At 41.3% G+C, this 22,121-nt stretch overlaps 1 protein-coding gene across 3 annotated transcripts in view; it reads left to right on the top strand.

Annotated features, from left to right (window-relative positions):
• The window catches only part of XNDC1N (XRCC1 N-terminal domain containing 1, N-terminal like), a 64,011-nt gene that overhangs the window by 15,940 nt on the left and 25,950 nt on the right, over positions 1-22,121 (top strand). The gene's annotated exons all lie outside the window — the stretch shown is intronic.

Below are 22,121 nucleotides of genomic sequence, written 5' to 3'. Positions count from 1 at the left end.
CAGAGTATATCTGTAAAGCTTCTGCTAACGCCGGTTACTTCGATTCTCACTTTTCATCGTCGCTAGTTTCAGCACGACAAGGCCAGAGCTTGTTTGGTCCTAAATTTGATATTCAGCCATTACCGCATCCAGTATCAAAACGGAAATACTTGTGCCGGCGTTTAATCCCTTTAGACTTCAGTTTTTTCAAGGCGGTGGTACAAAACAGTCACGCCTTGTAACGACAGGACGCTACAGTCAGCAAGCCAGTGGCTTGATGACCTCTTTTCCAATTGTGGAAGCGCGTCTTTACATGTTACATTTGCGGGGTTTCCAGACTTCAACTCATGGATGTCTCAGCTATTTACAGATTAAAGGACAAGACTGCCTCTGTCGAACGGTTTGGCAGGTTGCCATTTAGTCTCTGCTGGTTTTCAGCTGTCTTTATAACCAGGCAGTAGTACACCAACAGAGTCAGGGTTACTTATTCCCCTCTGTTTGAGGTAACAAAACCAGACAGCTCCGTCGCAATCTCAATCAGCAAGTCACTTACTGCAGTTTGAAAATGGATTTTCTGCGGTTAGTATTTGCTTATTGGAGCCACAAAATTGCATAATTGCACTTGATCTTCACAATGCGTATTTACCCATTCCGGTTTGGTCATCACAGGTTCTAGCGTTTGCAAAACGACTAACTTGCGCTACTAATGTATACTGCGGTGGCAGATCAAGTTAAAAAACAATCGCATCTAATTCCGTCTGAACGACGTCAATTCCTAGGTAAGATTATAAATACGGTAAATCAAAGACATTTACCTACTACACCAGCAAGAACAAATGTACATCTAGTAATTAGTGCAAAACACGCACACTAGCGGTACATTGGTGTATTCGCCTGTTAAGAATAATGATGTTTCAAAGCGCTTTAGTTCGCCGGCCTTCACTCGCGTTTCCCACAGAGGGGCGAGGGTGTATATACTCTGGACGAGAGTCTCAGAGGTTCAGGAGTTGTAGTTAAAAAAGATCAGCGACAGAGGTTCTAAAACGGATCACGACAGATTGCTGTCGATAAATGTCCTGGAACTCCGTGCAATTTACAATGCACTACATGCTTCGCTTTCAGTCTGACCAAGGGCAGTCAGACAACGCAACGGGAGTTGCATACACAACAACCAGGGAGAACCAAGAAGCCGCATGGCAATGCGGCAGGTAACTCGAATCCTCAATTGCCCAGAACACCATTATGTGATAATGTCAACGGGGTTCATTCCGCGAGTGGACATCTGTTAGACAGATGATCTCACCCGTCAGGATTTATATCCTGAAAACTGGACATTAAATCCAGAGGTGTTTCATATGTGAGTCCACAGAAGGGGGTTACCCTCAGGTATACATGATGGCATCTCGCCACAATTACAAAAGCTCAGTATGTGTACAAAACAACAGATCACAAGGGCAGTGGCGGTGGAGTCTCTCACATTCGTGTGGTCATTCAGCATCGTGTATCTGGCTCCACCATTTTCCGCTGCTCTCTCCGTTGCCAAAACGGATCATAAGACAGTTCGTCACAGTCATACTAGTGATATCTCATGGGTTTCGGAGAGCTTGCTTCTCGAATCTCCAAGGAATACTTGCACACGATTTTGGCCCGCTCATAATACGTCCAACCTGTTACAACAGGGAACGTTCTTTTACCCATAGTTACCTATGTACCTATTACCTATGTACCGCAGCTGCGGTTGACGGGGTGAGGGTTCAGACCGCCCTCTTAAGAAAAGAAATAGGGCATTACAGTATCGGTTATACCAACCATGTTACGAGCTAGTAAGCCGCTTAAGGCAGCTCATTATTACAAAATTTGGTGTGCTTACATAGGTGGTAAAGCTCGGAAGTTTCCGACATCATCCTTCAAGTTACCCGTATTCTGTTAAACGGGGTGGGATGGAAAACTGCGTTTATCTGCACTGAGGGTGCAGGTATCTGTGTGGTCAACTTATTTTCAAAGACGTTTGACTCTATTGCGTCTGTACACACCTTTCTACAAGGTGTCATCAAAGTGCAGCCTCCATTTATCCCACCTACAGCGCCAGGCGACTTGAGGTTGGGTTCAGATTTCTTACAGTTTTCATATTTTGAACCCTTACAACAAATGAGGATTAAGTTTCTCACTTGGGAAAACATTTTTCTTCTAGCCTTAGCTTCGGCAAGGGTTTTGTTTTCATATTTGGGTGCCTTGTATTCCAAGCCACCGTATTTGAGTTTTCTAATGACAAAGCAGATCTTCGGACGAATTCCGCTTTCTTATTCTTCACACCAATATACCAATAGTGGTTCCTGTGTTGACAGCACATTCTAGAATTCTGAATGTGGTACACGCATTACGCGTCTATATGTCCCGAACGTCTACAGTACGTGATACGGATACGTTGTTTGTTCTCTATGATGCTGCCAACTGGGGTTAGCCAGTTTCTCAGCAGACATTATCCAGTTGGATAATAATGACTACAAGTCAGGCTTACTTTAAGGCTAAGTTACAGTCGCCTACGTCAGTAATAGCTCATCCCACAGGTTCTGGGGGAATGTCAGACCCAGCGGGTCGTGGAGCGTCTACGACGCGGCTACATAGCCTTCAGTGCACCACGTTTGTGCACGTTTACACGTTATGAATGGTTGCGGCATCAGCATCTAGCTTTGGCTGCCTACTGTTACAAGTGTCAAACAGCTCTCCCGCCCACGAGGGAAGCTTTGGTACGTCCCAAGAGTACTCCAGTGACCCCTAGTGGATGAAAAAGAAAATAGGATTTTGGTACTTACCAGGTAAATCCTTTTCTTTGAATCCATAGGGGGCACTGGACGCCCACCCAGAGCAGTTTTACCTGGGTTGTTTTAAGCTCAGAGGAGCTTAGGGTAACACGGTTTACCTGGTTTGTATTAAGCTCAGAGGAGCTTATGGTAACACATTTTCACCGATTGGTTCAAACTATAAAGGTCTATCGGTTATGCTGTCAACTGTTTAGTTGACATTAACGTTATGGGTCAACTTTGTTGTTGTCCGTTATGTTATAGGAATTCTCCATTGTCAACCTCTCTATAGTAGTTCGCTCAGTAAAAACACTGGGTTCGTACACTGAGGTACTCTGGGATATGGAGGGGTGGAGAGTTCTAAATTTAAATATTCAGTGCCTTTGTTCTGCTACGCCGTCCATATCCCAAGAGTACTCCAGTGCCCCCTATGGATTCAAAGAAAAGGATTTACCTGGTTAGTACCAAAATCTTATTATTTCTGCTAGGCGGCTCTTGTGGACCCGACAGTGGACGGGAGATGCTGATTCAAAGCGGCATATGGAGTCCTTGCCTTACAAAGGGGAGGAGTTGTTTGGAGACGGCCTCTCGGACCTTGTCTCTACGGCTACGGCTGGTAAGTCGAATTTCTTACCTTATGTCCCCCCGCAGCATACAAAAAAGGCACCTCATTATCAAATGCAGTCCTTTCGTTCCAATAAAAACAAAAAGGTACGGGGATCATCCTTTGTTGCCAGAGGGAAAAGCAGGGGAAAAAAGCTGCACACAGCTAGTTCCCAAGAGCAAAAGTCCTCCCCTGCCTCTGCAAAGTCCACCGCATGACGCTGGGGCTTCCCGGGGGGAGGTAGATCTAGTGGGGGCTCGTCTTCGGTTTTTCAGCCACGTCTGGGTTCACTCGCAGGTGGATCCCTGGGCATTAGAGATTGTTTCTCAGGGATACAGGCTGGAATTCGAAGACTTGCCTCCTCGCCGGTTTTTCAAATCGGCTCAGCCGGCTTCCCCGTCAGAGAGGGAGCTAGTGTTGGCGGCAATCCAAAAATTGTATATTCAACAGGTGATTGTCACAGTTCCTCATCTCCAGCAAGGAGAGGGATATTACTCAACCCTGTTTGTGGTCCCGAAACCGGACGGTTCGGTCAGACCCATTTTAAACCTAAAATCTCTGAACCTGTACTTGAAGAGGTTCAAGTTCAAGATGGAATCACTCAGGGCAGTCATCGCCAGCCTGGAGGGGGGGGATTGGATGGTGTCCCTGGACATAAAGGATGCATACCTTCATGTTCCGATATTCCCCCCTCATCAGGCGTTCCTGAGATTTGCAGTGCTGGACTGTCACTACCAATTTCAGACGTTGCCGTTTGGGCTTTCCACGGCCCCGAGGATTTTCACCAAGGTAATGGCGGAAATGATGGTGCTCCTGCGCAGATGGGGTCACAATTATCCCATACTTGGACGATCTCCTCATAAAGGCAAGATCTCGGGAGAAGTTGCTGGACAGTGTGTCTCTGTCCATGAAGACGTTGCAGATACACGGCTGGATTCTCAATATACCGAAGTCCCAGCTAGTCCCTACAACGCGTCTGACCTTTTTGGGCCTGATTCTAGACACAGACCAGAAAAAAGGTTTTTCTTCCGATGGAAAAGGTTCAGGAGCTCATAGCCCTGGTCAGGAACCTATTAAAGCCAAAAAAGGTTTCAGTGCATCATTGCACGCGGGTCCTGGGGAAGATGGTGGCTTCATACGAGGCCATCCCTTTCGGCAGGTTCCATGCGAGGACCTTTCAATGGGACCTCTTGGACAGGTGGTCCGGGTCCCATTTACGAATGCATCAAAGGATCACCCTGTGTCCCAGGACCAGGGTATCTCTCCTGTGGTGGCTGAACAGTACTCACCTGCTAGAGGGTCGCAGGTTCGGCATTCAGGACTGGGTCCTGGTGACCACGGACGCAAGCCTCCGAGGCTGGGGAGCAGTAACACTGGGAAGAAATTTCCAAGGTCTCTGGTCAAACCTAGAGACTTGTCTCCACATCAACGTCCTGGAGTTGAGGGCCATATACAACGCCCTGTGTCAAGCGGAGGAATTGCTTCGGAGAAAACCTGTTCTGATTCAGTCGGACAACGTCACGGCAGTGGCTCATATAAACCGGCAAGGCGGAACAAGGAGCAGAGTGGCCATGGCAGAAGCGACCAGGATTCTACGCTGGGCGGAAGGCCATGTAAGCGCACTATCAGCAGTGTTCATCCCGGGGGTGACAACTGGGAGGCGGACTTCCTCAGCAGGCACGACCTGCATCCGGGAGAGTGGGGACTTCATCAAGAAATCTTCGCACAGATCACGGATCGATGGGGACTGCCTCAAATCGACATGATGGCATCCCGTCTCAACAAAAAGCTAAAGCGGTATTGCGCCAGGTCAAGGGACCCTCAGGCGGTAGCGGTAGACGCTCTGGTGACACCTTGGGTGTTCAGATCGGTCTATGTGTTTCCTCCTCTTCCTCTCATACCCAAAGTGTTGAGAATAATAAGAATGAGCAGGGTCAGAACAATCCTCATTGTTCCAGATTGGCCACGGAGGACTTGGTATCCGGAGCTGCAAGAGTTGCTCACAGAAGATCCGTGGCCTCTTCCTCTAAGGCAGGACCTGCTGCGGCAGGGGCCCTGTCTGTTCCAAGACTTACCGGAGGAAGTCATTCCTACCCTGATAGTAGATAAAGTCAACCTTTCTGTCAAACTTGACAGGTACCACACCCACTTCTCCTAGGCCCCGCCCCCTTTTAATATTAAATGATAGTGTTTTATATCGCTTAATATAAAATTTTATATTAAATTTTATATAAATTGATAGTGTTCGATATTAAAACGTATTAAAAATTGTCGCGTAACACCAGTCACAGAGTGTCAAGCAGCACCAGTCGCAGAATGTCACGCAACGCGGCGCGTCAAATCAGGCGGATGAAAGATGCATATTACACAGTGTTAAAACCAGGTAGTTTTAGCGGCATCGATAAATATTATGGGTCGGTTAAAAATAAATTTAAAAGATCCGACGTAAGAAAGTGGTTACAAGAACAAGACGCATACACGCTGCACAAGCCAGCAAGAAAAAACTATAAAAGGAACATGATTTGTGTATCGGGTATAAACCAACAGTGGCAATGCGATTTGGTCTCGCTGATAGATTTGTCAAAATACAACGATGGCGTTAAATACATATTAACAATCATCGATATATTCAGTAAGAGGGTGTGGGGTGAAAGTCTGACCGCTAAGAATGCAGCAACGGTCGCTAATGCTTTTGAAAAAATATTCCAGCGCGGTGATGTGCCGATGAAGCTACAAACCGATAATGGTAAAGAGTTTCTAAACAGAAACCTAAAAAAGGTGTTAGAAAAATACGGTATAAATCATTTCACGACCAATAACGATGTGAAAGCGGCTGTTATAGAGCGCTTCAATAGGACTTTAAAAACACGCATGTGGCGCTATTTCACGGCAAAGAATACCTACAGATATATAGACGTTTTACAAGATTTCATACGCAGCTATAATAACACATACCATAGAACGATTAAGTGCGCTCCAAACGATGTGAATGACTCTAACGCATTGAGTGTCTTCAAAACGACTTACGGTGATTACTTTAGAAGTAAGAAAGCACCAGTTTGTTTAGGAATCGGTGACCACGTCCGTATTTCTAAATATAAGGACATATTTCAGAAAGGTTACGAGCAGAGCTTTTCTGAGGAGATTTTTGTTGTACATAGTGTGAACACTAAAGGGATTAAACCGCTTTATAAGTTGACAGATCTGTATGGTGAAGTTATAACAGGTAGTTTTTACCCCGAAGAGCTTCAAAGCATACCAAAAAACTATAACAGAGTTTACAAAGTGGAAAAGATTTTAAAAAATAAGACGGTCAGAGGCCGTAAATACGCGTTAGTCAAGTGGCGCGGTTACCCCGCAAAATTTAACAGTTGGGTCGCAGCATCGGTGATAAAAGACATATAAAGATCATCAGTATCTAACAAGACGAGCGATGGATGACAAGTCGTTCTACATAACCTTACCCAGCAACGCATCGGCTGTTACCTTCCCGCAAAATAAGATTTCTAACTATACGACAAAGTTGGCTAAACCGATAGACTTAAATGGCGAATGGGCAGTGGCACTTACTGAGATACAATACCCGCATACGTGGAATACATTGGATTTACAAGATTGTAGACTGCAATTATCATGGGATGGAACGGCGGAACAGCCGGTGGCGAGAGTCGCGAGTTTGTGCATTAAACCCGGTTTTTATGAAACAATCGAAGCGTTACTGAACGTAATCAACGCTGAAATTGTACAACTGAAACTGGACGTTGGATTAAGACTAACGTATGACCCATTTGCACGCGTTGTAACATGTGACAGTAAACTGTTGTATCAAATCCACGCCGGTTCTAAGCTGACATGGATACTGGGTTTACAACCTAAAACTAATATTTCTAAACCATGCGCCGACATCAAAGGCGGCCAATATACGATGTACGTGTACACAGACATTATCGAACACCAACGGGTCGGGGATAGTTATGTACCGCTACTTCGCACTGTTGAAATGAAGGGTTATAACAATGAGGTTGTCACAATACGATACGAGAAACCCGATTACGTACCATTGTGCAAAACACATTTTGACACGATAGCCATAGAGATAAAGAACGACCAAAACGAGAACATGGCATTTAAGTTTGGGAAAGCGATCGTGAAGCTACACTTCAGGCGCCGCAAAACTGAATTTTATTAACTAAGCAGAATGGTCGCTGTAAAAAATTATGGCGATCCGGGACTCTATGCGCAATATTATAAATCTCAAGCCGGTAATGGATTACCAGGTTTTCACGGCAGCGCATACATGTACGGCTGCGGTTTAGGCGGTATTTTTCGAAGTCTTTTCAGAAAAGCTGTTCCTCTTTTCCGGAGAGGTTTAGAGTTGGCTAAACCGCATATGAAGACAGCGGTTCGTAATATAGCGAAAGATGTTATCGGGCAAGCCACAACGGCCGTTGTGAATAAGATACACGAGGCGAACCAAGCAAAGCAAGACGGTTCAGGACTAATATATACAAGAAAAGGCGTGTCTAAAAGAAAACGGAAGCGTGTGATAACGCTTCCGCCTTGGGACATACCCTTTTTAAATAAAAAACAGAGACGACGCAACTCAAAGAAGAAGAGAAAGCCGAAGAGTGCCGTTGGTGATATTTTTTAAACATGTCTTTCATACACCACGAATCCGTTGAATGTGCAAAAACAGAGCTGGATCTTTTTGACGTGCCCCCGACACAAACTAGCATAGAGAAAAGTCTATACGTCGAAGTTCAACCTTTAGCGGCGTTATCCGACACAGCTCCGCTTGAATTTTATATAGCAGCCAGCGGTGAACACTACTACGATCTGAACAATACGCTGTTGTACGTGACATGTAAGATCGTACGAACCGATAACACGCCGATACCGCAAGGTGCGCGGGTCGCGCTTATTAATTACCCAATAGCGACTTTATTCAACCAAGTGGATGTAACTTTGGGCGACAGGCTCATATCACAATCCAACAATCTTTACGCATACCGCGCGTACATTGAGACTATATTAAATTACAGCTCGGACGCATTGTCAACAAAACACACAACAGGACTATTTTACAAAGATGTGGATGGTGAATTTAACAACACGGCGCTGGACGGCCCGAATACGGGATTCAAAAAACGAGCAGGCGCAACAGCGCAGAGTCGCACTGTTGAACTGCTAGGCCCGCTTCACTGCGACCTCTTCCATCAACATAAACTAATTTTAAACGCCGTTGATCTGAAGATTAAACTAACCAGAAACAAAGACGCATTCTGCTTGATGTCGTCTGAGGCGGATGCCTTTAAAATACAGATCACAGCTGCATCCCTGTTCGTGAAAAGAGTTCAGGTCTCACCGGCCGTGCGGATTGGGCACGCGCAGGCTCTGTTAAACGGTAACGCGAAATACGCGATTGACCGCGTTGGGATGAAAATCTACAGCGTACCAACAGGCAGTAGAGTATTTAATCTAGAAAATTTATTTTTAGGACAAGTACCGAAAACAGTTATAGCAGGTTTCGTGGATAACGAATCATTTTCAGGAATCCATAACCGGAACCCCCTGTGCTTTGAACATAAAAATGTAAGTTTTGCGTCCCTTTATCTGGATGGAACGCCGCACCCCGCCAAGCCATTTCAACCCGACTTTGAAAGCGGTAATGCTGTAAGAGAGTATATGTCACTCATACAAATCACAAATAAGCAGAAATCTGACAATGGTATACTGATTGACCGCGAAGAGTACCTCAGGGGCTACACGCTATTCGCTTTTGACCTTTCACCAGAACAGGAGTGTGGAGAACACCTTTCCCTGATAAGAACAGGCAATCTACGTGCCGAATTCCGCTTTGCAGAAGCGTTGGACCGGACAGTCAATGTGATAATATACGCTCTATTTGATAACATCATCGAGATTAATCAAAGGCGCGATGTGCTGTACGATTATCTATAAATGAAATAAACTAACACTACGCTGCTGAAAAAATGAACACATTACAGATAAACTGTATTCTGTACGCCGTGCAAAGCACAAGGCATGTTTTTAAAGGAACGTATCCGTGCGATATGTTACCGGTCAGTAAACTGTTGCAATATCCCTGCGCGTTTGTAATCAATACGCATAGCAGCGGGCAGCCGGGTGAGCACTGGTTGGCCGCTTATTTTAACGAACAACGTGAATGTTACTTTTTTGATTCTTACGGGTTAGCCCCTGACAGCCCCCTATTCCCAAAGGCAATAATACATTTTTTAAACTTGAATTCAAAAAGTGTTTATCACCAAAATATGCAGTTGCAAAATTTTAACAGTACCGTTTGCGGTCAATATTGCATATACTTTATATTTTACATGTGTAAAAAATACAAATATGTGGATGTACTGGCCCGTTTTAGTGATGACACAAAACGTAATGATTGTTTTGTTTCAAATTTTGTAAGACGACTACCAAGAAGCCATTGTCTGAATCATTATGCATATAGATATATACAGAATTGCGTAACTTGTAACCAGCGTTGTGCGTGAAACGTTTTATGTACAACGTGTCATAACTTGACACGTTGTACATAAAACGTTTCACGCACAACGCTGTGTGTGAAGCGTGTTACGCACAACGTTGTATTGTTTGTGTAACTTGTAATCAACATTCTGTTTGATACGTTTTATGTACAACGCATCATACCTATGATGTTTTTCTAATAAACAACGTTGTTTATTAAACTTTATATCGTGTGCTTGAAATTTCTTCCGTTTACAGCAATAGAAACAAAGAACAAAACGTTGTTTTATAAAGCATAAGCATATTTTATTGATATATGTATATATATATATATATATATATATAACACGGTAAAGATGAATTTAAAACATTACATAAAATATTATTGACATAAGTTAAACATTGTGGCGCAAAATACCAACACAAAATACAGTGTATAAAAATAATATAAATTAGTTATATGTTATAGTTTCAGCCACTGTGAATCCTGAAATAGATTTACGGATCTTTTCCTAGGCAGTAAGTAACCATGCGGTGTTGTTAAACCTGGGGGACTTAAAACATTTATTCGCCCTTTGTTAAGGGTTTGTAACGACATGGGCGATGTCACAGCGCCATCAGAGTCATCCTGCATCTCAGCTTTTAATCGTTCTAAACACATTCTATTCCCCGCATTGGCTATGACGGTTGAGGGAATATTCAATTCAGACATAGCCCGCATAAATTCAGGCCAACCATTCGGTATATTACGGATCGACACACCGTTACTTTGCGTGATGCTTCTTATTAAATCTAACATGTTGGAACCAGGCACAGTGACGCCTTTGTACAGAAACTCCCCTTTACTGTTCCAGTCTGTGATGTGTTTAGAGCGTGTCATTTTACTCAATAGTATTTCACAGTTTTTCTTATACCGGTCATTAACACCGCTCAAAAGCTCATGATAAACAGCATCGGGGGCAATAGGCTGTGTCGTATTATTTGATTCATCAACAGATTTTGCAACGGGTGATAAAAGAGCTAAAGTTGACATTTCACTATCAGCCTGCTTACTCAACACCAGGTATCTCTGCAACAACATTGTATATCGCTTTGCTTTTTCATATTCTGATAAATCATTATTCTGTAGTATTTTCACGATCTCTACATCTAGACCGTGCGTTGCTGTTTTACGTATGTCGTCGCTGTTCGTTTTATTATGTAAACGTTCTATCTGATTCTGAGGCACCAGATACATTTTCTCAGCGTACTCCATCAGCGATTAGACAATAGTCCTGTAATTAGCGGTATAGCAAAACCAAGCAGCGAGCCGATAAAACCACCCGACTGTTTAACCAGAATCTTCTTTTTTCCAATGGCACATTTCTTATTACAAAGTGATTTTATAAGCGCACGCTTCTTTTTAAGGTAGTTCAGCTGCCGTTGAGACAGCGGTATTTTGCCTTTAAGCGTGTTGAGCGCTATCTCACAAATGGCCGTGACTAAATCGTTTGAAGCGTTGGATAAAATAGCATTTCTTTGGATTGGTGTTGCTTTAATTAACGTTTTTAAAAGCACCCAATTACGTCTTATCCGCCCCGACATGTTCACCGTTGTTAGAATGGCAACAAATGACTAAAGGTTGTACTGTTATAGCTTTATAGAACCACGCTTCTTAATGACAAAAGCGACAGGCTTGTCTGGTGGGAATAAGCCGCTTCGTAAACGATAATCGTCAAGAGCGTTGTTTCTTAAATCAACCAGCAAATACCCATAAGGGGCAGCCGTCGCGGATTCATAGGATTCGAGAAAAAAACGATGTTTCGATGGGTACATTTGTCTAGCCAGAATGCCCACCTGCATTTTATCCCTGGGGTTTTTGAACAGGACCATATATTTTGTGTTTAAATGTATAGTTCTGCTCTTTTTACCTTGACAAAATATGTTTTGGACAAGGTACAGGATACTGAGATTACGATGATGTACATACTTTGTGAAAGCCTTCTCAACCTCAGAATTATTACTTGCCGCGTCCATCAAATCATCAATCACTGTTAAATTAACCTTATCAGGGGGAAAAAGTTGATCATCGCTAAAAGACTCTGGTAACCCCTCTATAAAGCGCGTACAGGGGTAATCACGCAGAAGTTGGTCGTATATAGGTTGCCAACAGGTGTAAAACCAAACAACATTATCAGGTACATGAGTCATATGTGTTGCAGCGTGTTGCAACAGCGTTTTGACAAAATAACTTTTACCCGAATTGGACGGCCCCGCTAAAATACATGAGAAAGGGTGTTGAAATCTGGTGTCCATCTTAATAGCCAAACGGCAGTGTTGTGAAGTTGTCCGTAAGAGACCGTTTAGTATAAACACACCTTTGCGTCTTCTGCAAAGTACGCGTCTCTATCTGCCAGCACTTTTTCACACGTACTATACCGGGTTGACGGATCACAACCTTTTTCTGGTCATCGCCTTCGGGGTTTAAAGGATAATCTAAGACCAGTTCTTTCAGGCTGTCAAAGTTAACGTGCTGCGCATTATCAACATTGAGCGTTATACCTTTAACTTTTAAACAGGTCTTTCCGTTGTTTAGTCGATAGCCGTATGACTTGGGACCGGCTGAGACAAATTCTGTTATATGGGTGCCTGTGGGCAGTTCGCTGGTCAACTCACCTAAATAATCACCCAATGGCGGGCTCCAGTCACCGGGTCTACTGACAAAAATTACAGAATCGGTGTCGTGATAAAGACATCTATCTTGTAATCTATACAGTAGTTTGTACAGTTCAACACGGGCATAAGCCGTTGTAAAGATGGCTATAGTTACATTTGAAATTGCACCCCTGGTGTAATGGTCTTTGGCATACTTCCAATTTACCATAACTGTATCATCGTCAATAAAATCCAAAGCGGACACGTCATAGTACGGTAAGAACGCGTATTCAAAAAGTTTGTCGGGGTCGGTCACTAGACACGTATTGGGCATGTTGCTACGTTGACCAAATTTACCCCATAAGGAATTTAAAAACAATTTTGAAATTTGTCTTTTAGCGGGGTTGATTTCTATGTGTTCGGGTCGTAAAGACAAGCCTTCATTCTTTTGATAGGCGTCTATATACTCTTGGCGTTTCTCGGCGTCTGTACACCATTCGGGATAACCAGAGGCCTCTTGTTTATCCCTGAGGTGCGTTTTAATGTAGCCTGAAAACAATTTGTCAGATCTCTCATCAAAATGCCACACCTCATAGATTTTACATACCTTGTACCCCATTTCTACAGCCAAGTTTAGTTCCACGGTACACCATGTACCGATGAGCGCACGTTTTTCTGAATCATGAACGCACGGCTCAGTCTGTCCAGACTCAGCGCATGTGCGACATAATGGAAACATTAACTTGCCGCCCATTTTAACTGGCAGAACCGGAAAGAATAGGCCACGAGGTGGATAAACTTTAACCCTGGCAAAACCGAAATACTTTGTAACATCACCAAAGTCCTTATAAATAATGCGTGGGTGCTGTATAGGATACGTTTTGGTTTTATTAACATACGGATAGAGACTGGTGAAATCAAAATAGTGTATTTTTTCATCACAGCCTGTTTTGTGATACAGCTTTATGGCGTTTGTGCGCCCGCCATAAAGAGCATCACGTGGCTCCAAGGGTTCGGGTAAATCTTTACCCTTCAGAAAAGCCTGTAGATCCGCGTCAGAATCTAGCATAGACTTCCATTCACAACCCCAGATTTCACGTATCTGAAATCCACAACGTTTAAGGTAGTGCAACTTTACCTGCGTCTTGTGGTGTAATTGACCGTAGGTCGTTTTAGTCAGTTTGTTTTTATCATCGGCGTTGTAACAAGCACCACAGCCGTGGTAAAAACAACCTTGGAATTCAAATGCAGTGGGTGTTCCGTTAATCACGGCATAACCATCCAGGCTGTATTTACCAACTTTCTTCTCACCCCCTTGTAAAGCGTGTCTTATACTCACCCCTTCTTTGTGTTCTATGTACATTAACCACTGTATGGCGGGCGTTGAGTAACGCTTCTGCGTCTTGTGATAGTTATCACCCGGTACAAGCGCCAGTGTCTTTTCCTGTAAAAATTTACACCGGTACATGGCCATGCATACGCTCGCCAACGTAACTAATTGAAAAGCCTCGATGTGACGTTTAACCACAACCTTTTTTTTTTTCTTTGTTATTAGAAACTCCTGTTCTGTCATGGCTATAACAGCAGATCTGAAAGCATCACAAGCTTTTTGTAATATTTTCACATCGTCTTTACAATATCGTACGAGCTCTTTTTGAAAGTTAAACGGTTTGTGTACACACTGTTTATACCAAGCTGTAAACTCAGATAATTCATCAGGCATCATGTATTGTGGACCAAAATACTCTATTGACGGCATAGTTCATATGTAATTTTGGTTATCAGCGGTGTTAAAAAAATGTGGGAAATAACCTTTGGTACCGTCAAACCCCATCGCCTTTGGTAACTTGCTAAGCCGCATGGGTAAAAAATTTAAAGAGTCGATAAATCTTATCTTCAAATCTTTTACCGTGATGCACATTATGTTGCCGCCTCTAGATAATAATTCAATCTTTAATTTCTCCTTAATCAGCTGGCGCAGCACAAAATATGCATCATAGCGACCTGCATTATGGGCTATGAATGTGTAATGCTCAAATTTTGGTTTCATGAATGTCTTTACAAAGTCTTCGATACATGCAACACCCTTAAACTCCCAGTCTTTCTCCCCCATTAATGTTAAAGCGTAACAGTAGTTTGGTATGTGCACACCTGTCTCCTGCATACACTCAAAATCATAAAAGATGTATTTCTTTGTGGGCTCTTCCGGCTTGATGGTTTGTATATAGCACAAATGGTTCGAAAAACCATCAACGAACACCTTACAAATGGGACACTTTAGGCCTCGGCAGTTATGATCTGTTCGCCTGTAGAGACAACACTTGTCACAATATACATGTTCAAGACAGGATATTTTGTGATCAAGAGCTAAAGCTTTGTGTCGCTCTAAACACTCGTTTGATCGACAAAATACCCTACACAACGAACACCTTAAAGCCGTCACACCATCGTCAATACAATCCGGCCTGTGACAAGCCTTACAAAAGAAAAGACAATCGTGATTATTTTTATGATGGTAAGCGCTATGACAACGGATGCAATAATATCGGGCACCAAGAAACGCTTTGATATCGAGTATCCCATAAAAGTGACAATCGTGATATAGCACAAACAGCGTGTCTTTGTAACGACTGTCCGTACTGTAGTATTTCCAATCATTTTGACTATAATAGAGGAGATTGATTGAGACATTTAAATAATTTTCAAAAATTGCAACATCGCTAAAGCTGACCGCTTTATCAAGCGGCAGATTCAAAGCTTTATGTAGTTGGATCGCTCTCTCCTGTATTACATGGTCATCGGCATTGTTACCTTTATCCAGAAGTTTACAGACGCTAGCTGCCAAACACAGGTTATTACCTATGCTTCTGTAGTCATAGAGGTATCTCTTTCTCTTATTTATTATTAAACTTTGGGGCAGGCGTTGTAAACTACGCCCAGTCAAGCCAGACCCTGATCTGTTTCTAAAAATACTGATCACAAATCTTAAACCTGTGGATAATAAGAATTCAGCGTTACTTTGAAGCGTGTTTGTAATCTGATTCAAAAAACTGGCAGCGTCTAATGTTTCTTGCGGCTTACGATGCGAATAGATGGCATTGTGTAACCCACCCCCCTCCAATCTAAGCTGAACGCGGTCGGCCGGATCCACACCCGCAAGGACACTATCGAGCATGGCCTGTATAGCCGTATGAATGGCTCGAACCCCCTCTACAAATGATGTAACCCTGTCCAAATTAACAAACCGATAGTGACTGTGGTACTCAACGGCTCTGAAATGCGGTCGTTGTCGTTCATAACTGTTAATTGCCTCTAAGTATACATGTTGCCGACCTTCGTCATTACCGGGTGACTCAACACCGTCTGCATCATCATATATGGGGCTTGCATTGCGCTCAATATTGTCAGCCTGTGATTCGTCATTCGGTAATGCTTGGGGTGGCGATTGATCTATATCTACATACATTGCACTCTGCGTACCGCCTACCACATGTTCCCTGTGCCGCTTGCGCTTTCTCAATCTGGTTAATGTTGTTACAGCCTGTTTCACCTTTGCGCGTCGGAATAACTGTGAGATCTTGTATGTTAAACAAGGTTTAATTCGTGGTTTTTTTTTTTTTTTACAGGCATTTAAATTTAAAACACGTTTCAAACCATTGCCTAGCATGCCTAGTCACGGATCAGTTTCATTTATTTCTGCAAAATGATGTATGTTGGCTTTAATAAATTCAGTTGTCTTAACCGACCGATCTATGTATTTTGACATGACATTCATATACGTCTCAACAACTTCTTTAACAATGTCTTGTTTACATTTACTACCGTGGCACACACCTTTAATGTGTTTTAACAAGTATCCGGCTTTTACACCCATGTTCTCAACATCTTCACGTATCTTACCCAACAACGCGTAAAATTGTATTTCAGCGTCTTGGCCTAATTGTTCTGAATTTTGACATTCATCAACTATGTCGGGCACTAGCCCTCGCGCCGGTACACAAGCATCAGCCGATGCGTGTACCAGGGCTGTCGTTGTAAAAATATTGGGCATTGATGTTACACAATCAACCGTTGTAGTATCACCAGGTATTCCTGCAACGGCTGATAATACTTCATCAGAACTATTCTGCGGATCTTGTGTCGTTGACTCTACACAGTTTGTAATAAGCTCTTGCCCATTTATGTCATCAATATCTGATATCACAGGATTGCCAGCTATGTGTCTTGTTTCTGTTTCAGAGCAATCCTGTGTATCGGTAATAGTAATGACATCGGCTTGCGACATTTGCTTAACATTACTTCTTGAGTCAATATTTGATAACAAACCAATGCCTGCTATGTGCCTTGTTTCTGTTTCAGAACAAACCTGTGTATCTGGAATTGTGATTACAGCGGATTGCGACAATTGCTTAACATTACTTCTTGAGAGACGCGATGCCCTCTTAACCTTTACAGTCTTTGTATTACCAGCGACATCCCGGTCTGCAGTGTTAAACGCTGTGTGTTTTGATGTTACAGCAACATCATTACTTACGCATGATACAGTTTGTAACGCGATCCTTCTCCGTTGCGTCTTATCATTTTCGGAATATGACAATTTTCTTTTCAGATCTGTAAATGTTGAATTATGACTTCTCTCATTCGTTCTTGGTCGAGCTGGCTTTCGTTTGTTCGGGACGATACAGCCGTTATGCACAGCCATAACTGATGACCTAGCAACGCCCTTATGTACAATTGCCGGCGTTACGAATTGATGGTTCTCCGCTTCAGCGGCGGTTGTGCGTTTTGATATTTTCCCGCTTGTACTAGGCCTGTGTATCTGCGCGCATGTATCACTGACTGTTGGTATCAAAGGAGCATAGCGTCTTGCTACAGCGTCATCTGTAATACATATATTATAAAATAAATATAAACGACTCTGCATGTAAATCAGTATTTAAATCACCGCATAACAATATACCATATAACAGTGTTTGATTACACACCTGCTGCTGCGAATTGATGGCTTTCCGTTTCAGCGGCGGTTGTGCGTTTTGATATTTTCCCGCTTGTACTAAGACGGTGTATTTGCGCTACTGTATCACTGCATGTTGGTATCGTCGGTGCATAGCGCATTGCTACAGCATCATCTGTAATACATATATTATAAAATAAATATAAACGCATCTGCCTGTAAATCAGTATTTAAATAACCGCATAACAATATACCATATAACAGTGTTTGATTACACACCTGCTTTATATTCGAATGTTTTAGCACGACCCCCTGTAGCGTGTGGGAAAAACGGTTGCTCATCAACAACATTGCTGTTCTGTATAGAGGTGTTGTGACAATAATCAGGTTTGTTCAATATATCCCGTAGAATACCATCAGCCGTCGCATCATCCATTTTTGTGGCATCTTTAGCCGGTGAAAAAATGAAAAAAATAAATATTACATACGGTATAAAATTAGAATAACATGAAAAAGCGATTCATTACTGAGAATATAAAGTGTGTACAGTTGACAACAAATCAGCACAACTGTACAAGGTTTATTTTTAATTCTTTAGCCGTGGAAAAATAAATAAATAAATAAAAAAATAAATAAAAATAAAATAAAAAATAAAATAAAATAAAAAATAAATAAAGATATCATGTTACTCACAATCTGGCGCCAATTCCAAAATATTATTAAAATCCGGTATAGCGCTGAAGTCTAAGCCAAAGGGACTATCAACAGACAAATCGAAATTCTCTGTATTTGTGATCACTGTCAAATCGGGGGAAATAAAAATGAGAAAATAATAATTATTTAATAATTACTATTTAATAATTACTTATCAATGTATCCAGACTGTTGTACGTTCATACTATTTAATCTTTTAAAAATGAACAAATTGTAGACCTTGACTATAATTTCATACTATTTAAACTTGAAATATAAATAAAAACGCGTCAATGTCATTTATAGACATAGCTTACTTTGAGAGGTTTGATAACTTGGCAAAGCATCATCATCATCATCAGAAGAATAAGATCTGTTTTTGCTGTTGATGTTCTGCATTGTCTGTCTCTGAACCAATAATGAAAATGAGAGACGGTTAATATCTATCAAACGAATTAGTTGAAATAATGTGTTGGCGCATTCCCAAAATGAACCACTAGATGTCGCTATTACCACATATTTAAATAACATTCAGACAGCCACATTATTAAAACTATATGTTCTATGTGTTACAATGCATCGCTAAACAACAACATCAATGTGGGTATACCCACATTGATGTTGCTGTTTAGCGATGCATTTCACATATGAGTTCATACTGCGCTTTGCAACTGTCCAATAGGTTTGAAATATTAACATGTCGCTATTACCACATATTTAAACAGCCTTCAGAGCCATATTTGTAAAATAAAATAAATAAATAAATAAATAAAATAAAAAATGCAATATGTTATATAATAATAATAATAATAATAATAATAATTATGATAATAATAATAATAATAATAATAATTTTTTGCTGTTGATGTTCTGCATTGTCTGTCTCTGAACCAATAATGAAAATGAGAGACGGTTAATATCTATCAAACGAATTAGTTGAAATAATGTGTTGGCGCATTCCCAAAATGAACCACTAGATGTCGCTATTACCACATATTTAAATAACATTCAGACAGCCACATTATTAAAACTATATGTTCTATGTGTTACAATGCATCGCTAAACAACAACATCAATGTGGGTATACCCACATTGATGTTGCTGTTTAGCGATGCATTTCACATATGAGTTCATACTGCGCTTTGCAACTGTCCAATAGGTTTGAAATATTAACATGTCGCTATTACCACATATTTAAACAGCCTTCAGAGCCATATTTGTAAAATAAAATAAATAAATAAATAAAATAAAAAATGCAATATGTATAAATATAATAATAATAATAGTAATAATAATTATGATAATAATAATAATAATAATAATAATAACATCACTTACCATTATAACTTCAAGTGTGTATAGCGGTGCAGCTTCAGTTGAAATTTCTTCTCAGTGCACATCAGTGATGCGTCCTGTTCTTATAACACTGGCTGTGAGCCATATGGCCCCCACCAACCTGTGGTACGCCGTCCCACATTTCCAAGATGCTTGGGGCGGGACTTTTAAATATATAAACTCTAGATTGGGTATATCTTATACTGTTGAATATGAGGCTCATAAAAATCTCATAAATTATTTAATAATAAAATTAATTCATAAAAAGCATTATACAGAAGTTCTTATGAACTAATGTACATGAATACAAAATTATTTTATGATTCCATAAATATACACTGGCTATTTTCAGTTACAATAAAGATATAATCTTTTAGCTGTTTCTTAAATGTCATACACAGCGCATCAAACGCATACCAAATACATTTATATTATATATACAGAAGAAAAATAAATAAATAAATAAATAAAAAAATAAAAAATAAAAATCCTGAGTGGTCTAAACTACTTGTATAGATTGAATGGAAGTCATTCCAATTGGGTATATCTTATACTGTAGAATATGAGGCTCATAAAAAGCTCATAAATTATTTAATAATAAAATTAATTCATAAAAAGCATTATACAGAAGTTCTTATGAACTAATGTACATGAATACAAAATTATTTTATGATTCCATAAATATACACTGGCTTACTGATTTGTAGCTAAATAACAATCGAAAATGGTTCTTATGAACTAATGTACATGAATACAAAATACGGAAAATCCGATTTGAGTCAACACATAAACCTGTAGGTGGCGGTAATGTTCTTCTACAGAGATAACAAACTGCTTTTTTTTTTTTTTTTTTTAAGAATGTGCTGTCATCATTCATCAACCCTGTCCGTTAAAAGCAATATGTTTTTAAATTAGTGCCATGTGTGATGGTTCCGTACATCTAAGAAAATGGTCATGGTCAGATCATCATTCATAACTCATGCCCATTAAAAGATGTCAGATCATCATTCATCATTAAAAGCAATACGTTTTTAAATTATTGCCATGTGTGATGTTTCCGTACATCTAAGAAAATGGACATGGTCATTAGTCATTATGACTTTTAAAACGATACCATGTGTACCAAGCGTGATGTTTAAATTGTTGGAATGTAAGAACATTTTGTGTTACTTCAAAATAGTGAATTTTTTCATCACAAACTGACATTGGACATGGTCATTAGTCATTATGACTTTTAAAACGATACCATGTGTACCAAGCGTGATGTTTAAATTGTTGGAATGTAAGAACATTTTGTGTTACTTCAAAATAGTGAATTTTTTCATCACAAACTGACTTGTGATCTTTATTGAACATTCTGCGCCTGTTGTTGTGTGACATTCTGCGACTGGTGCTGCTTGACACTCTGCGACTGGTGTTACGCGACAATTTTTAATACGTTTTAATATCGAACACTATCAATTTATATAAAATTTAATATAAAATTTTATATTAAGCGATATAAAACACTATCATTTAATATTAAAAGGGGGCGGGGCCTAGGAGAAGTGGGTGTGGTACCTGTCAAGTTTGACAGAAAGGTTGACTTTATCTACTCCTGATCAAGGCTAGGAAAGACGTGACGTTAAAACATTATCACCGTATATGGCGGAAATATGTTTCTTGGTGTGAGGCCAGAGCTGCTCCTACGGAGGAGTTCCATTTGGGCCGTCTGCTTCACTTCCTTCAAACAGGAGTGACTATGGGCCTAAAATTAGGGTCCATAAAGGTCCAATTTTCGGCCTTATCCATTTTCTTTCAAAGAGAATTAGCCTCTCTTCCTGAAGTACAGACTTTTGTTAAGGGGGTGCTGCATATTCAGCCTCCCTTTGTGCCTCCGGTAGCGCCTTGGGATCTTAACGTGGTGTTACGTTTCCTCAAGTCACCTTGGTTTGAACCACTCAAAACTGTGGAGTTGAAATATCTCACGTGGAAAGTGGTCATGTTGTTGGCATTAGCTTCGGCGAGACGTGTTTCAGAATTGGCGGCTTTATCACATAAAAACCCATACTTGGTTTTTCACGTGGATAGGGCAGAGTTGAGGACTCGTCCTCAATTTCTGCCAAAGGTGGTTTCATCTTTTCATATGAACCAACCTATTGTCGTGCCTGTGGCTACACGGGACTTGGAGGATTCCGAGTCCCTGGATGTGGTCAGGGCTTTGAAGTTTTATGTGACCAGAACGGCTAGAATCAGGAAGACTGAAGCTCTGTTTGTTCTGTATGCGGCCAACAAGGTTGGCGCTCCTGCTTCAAAGCAGACTATTGCTCGCTGGATCTGTAACACGATTCAGCTGGCGCATTCTACGGCAGGATTGCCGTTACCGAAATCGGTTAAGGCCCATTCCACTAGGAAAGTGGGCTCTTCTTGGGCGGCTGCTCGAGGGGTCTCGGCATTACAGTTGTGCCGAGCAGCTACTTGGTCGGGGTCTAACACCTTTGCAAAGTTCTATAAGTTTGATACCCTGGCTGAGGAGGACCTCCTGTTTGCTCAATCGGTGCTGCAGAGTCATCCGCACTCTCCCGCCCGTTTGGGAGCTTTGGTATAATCCCCATGGTCCTTACGGAGTCCCAGAATC

This window comes from Pseudophryne corroboree, chromosome 2, assembly GCF_028390025.1.
Source record: "Pseudophryne corroboree isolate aPseCor3 chromosome 2, aPseCor3.hap2, whole genome shotgun sequence".
NCBI lineage: Eukaryota > Metazoa > Chordata > Amphibia > Anura > Myobatrachidae > Pseudophryne > Pseudophryne corroboree.
This window is presented reverse-complemented; position numbering and strand designations above follow the sequence as displayed.